Source organism: Humulus lupulus, chromosome 1, assembly GCF_963169125.1.
Source record: "Humulus lupulus chromosome 1, drHumLupu1.1, whole genome shotgun sequence".
In the NCBI taxonomy this organism is placed as follows: Eukaryota; Viridiplantae; Streptophyta; class Magnoliopsida; order Rosales; family Cannabaceae; genus Humulus; species Humulus lupulus.
Genome location: NC_084793.1, coordinates 27,677,603 through 27,680,450, shown reverse-complemented (window position 1 = coordinate 27,680,450; position 2,848 = coordinate 27,677,603). Strand labels below are relative to the sequence as shown.

The 2,848-nt window shown below is 29.4% G+C and overlaps 1 non-coding gene across 1 annotated transcript; it reads left to right on the top strand.

Moving 5' to 3' along the window:
* The first annotated feature begins 759 nt into the window (after positions 1-759).
* Positions 760-866, top strand: LOC133813678 (small nucleolar RNA R71). The gene has a single exon (XR_009884683.1). It is a non-coding gene; the product is annotated as a small nucleolar RNA R71 (small nucleolar RNA).
* Positions 867-2,848: the final 1,982 nt, after the last annotated feature.

The following is a 2,848-nucleotide window of genomic DNA, read 5'->3' as shown; positions in this document are numbered from 1 at the left end:
CCTTTAGGATTTGGGATGGGTTGGCTAGGAAATCTTCCTTTTTCTCTCTCAGTTACAGCATTAGCAAGTTGACCCAATTGTGTCTCGAGTTTGGCAATGGATTGAGACTGATTTTGTAAGATTTGTTGGGTGGATTGCATGAACTGTTGTAAGGTGTCTTCTAAGGAAGGTTTTCTTTGTGGAGGGTAAGGTTGACTTGGTTGGGCATGATTTGGATTTGGCATGTGGAATTGGGTTCCTTGATTCACTTGTGGTTGGTTTTGTCTCTAGGAAAAATTGGGATGGTTTCTCCAATTTGGATTGTATGTGTTGGAAAATGGGCTATCAGAAGAAGGTTTTCCATATGAATGTAAAGCATTAGCTTCTTCAGAAAATGTTTCAACAAAAGAAGGACATGATTGAGCATTATGACATGAACTAGCACATAAAGAACACACATCTTTTTTAGGTTGCACATGAGAATTCATAGATTGACTTATTACTAAGGCTTCTACTTTTCTTGCTAATTTATCAAATGATGTTCTTAAATCACTTTCTTCTTTTATTTCATATTTTCCTTCTCTTTTCGATGAAGGGTTGGCTCTAGACCTAGGCTCAGAGTAATTCCATTGTTGTGAATTAACAGACAATTCTTCAAGAGCGTCCCAAGCCTCTTGACCTTGCAATTTTAAAAATTTTCCAGTATGCATGGATTGAATCATTTGTCGGTTTGAAGGGGTTAAACCATCATAAAAATATTTCACAAGTCTCCATTTTTCAAAACCATGGTGGGGACATTTTAATAATAAATCTTTAAATCTTTCCCAGCATTCATAAAATTCTTCGTTATCTTTTTGATAAAATTCGGAGATTTCTCTTCTTAAACTATCAGTTTTGGACATGGGAAAAAATTTAGCAAGAAATTTATTAAAAAGTTGATCCCAAGTAGTTATGGTTCCAGTTGGAAGTGAGTTTAACCAAGCTTTGGCTCTATCTTTTAAGGAAAAAGGAAACAACCTAAGTTTAACCGACTCATCTGAAAAATTTTGAAAACGAAAGGTTGAGCAAATTTCCAAAAAGTCTTTTACATGCATGTATGGATCCTCTCTTTCTAAACCATAAAATGATGGTAACAATTGAATGATTGATGGTTTAAGTTCAAAATGAGTAGCATTAGTAGTGGGCAAAACAATGCATGATGGAGCATTAGATGAAATGGGTGAAAAGTATTCAAGAAGAGTTTTTTCTTGCACAACATTAGGTTCTTGTTCCATTATGCTTAAATTTTCAAAAACACTTTCAATTTCACGTAAAGACACTAATTTTTTCACCAAACGATTTTTTGAATTACGACGCCACTGATGCATACAATATCACAAATTTCACCAAGTAACACAAGCAATCACAAGAAAACAACTTTCTGATGTGGAAGATCAGTTAGAACCGCAACCACAGAGCATACTTATAACAAGAAAAGATTATACTATTTATATATATATTTTTTTGTTATGTTTTTTATGATTTTTTTTTTTTAATTTTTGGTTTAACTTGTTCCCAGGCCTATTTGATTCCACTTACTCACAACTTAATAACAACTCCCCGAGGTTAATTAATAAGCGTGGATGGGAACTTTGCCAAATTTCCTTTAAGCAAAAATTGCTTATGTTGAAAGAACAAGCTTTGTTTTTTTTTAGTTTTTTTTTTTCAAGTATTTTCTTAAACAATAAAATTACAACTAACTAAATGCGATAATTAAGAAGAAATAAAATAAAATGACAATAGCAATAGTAAATAGTTATATAAAAATTAGGAGGCACTTATGCCATCAACTAAATGATCAACAAAAAATAAAATTAGGAGGCACTAATGCCATCAACCAACAACAACAACAACAACAACAACAACAATAATAATAATAATAAAACTTAGGAGGCACTAGTGCCATCAACTAAGATAAATAAAAATAAATAAAATAAAATAAAAGCTAGGAGGCACTAATGCCATCACTAGAGGAGATAAATTGCTCAAGTATGTAGGAGGCAAAAATTGCACTCAACTATCAAGTATTTAGGAGGCACTAAATGCCATCAACTACCAAGATATATATAATATAAATAATATATAAAAATATATTTATATAATATAAATAGTATATAACAATATAAATATATTTATATAATATAAATAATATATATAATATAATATATAACAATATAAATAAATATATATATAACTTTCTTTTTTTTTCTTTTTTTTTTTTTTTATTTTTACTCTTTTTTTTCAATTTTTTTTATAGATATATATATATTTTTTTACTTTTTTTTTTAAAGATAATTGTGCAAATAAAAAAAATAAAAAATAACTAGTAGAAGAATGTTACTTACCTTGTAGAAAGACCGTTTCTTTCTAGCAACTCCCCGGCAACGGCGCCAAAAATTTGTTGATCCCAAAAGAGGGTGTTTTAATATTTAAGCTCGCAAGTGCACGAATCGTTTCGGAATATAATGTTCATGTAAGTACGAGGTCGAACCAATGGGAGTTGACTAACATCAAAAGAAACTATTTCAAACAAAGCAAGAATATTCTAACCTAGTTCCAAATATTTGATGAGATTTTGTTTTAGAAAAATAAAACACAAGTAATAAAAAGATTTAAGATTAAATAGAAAAATTGTTTTCAAATGAGATATATAAAATAAGATTATTAAGATTTTAGAATCCACAAAATGCAAGTTCAATAGTATTTATAAGTATATTGATTCCCAAGTTTTAATATAGTTGAAATAAATCACACTATATATTTTTTTCAAAATATATTTTCTATTCAAGCACAAGTTACTCTTTCAAAAAGGTAGGACTTTTCTTCACTT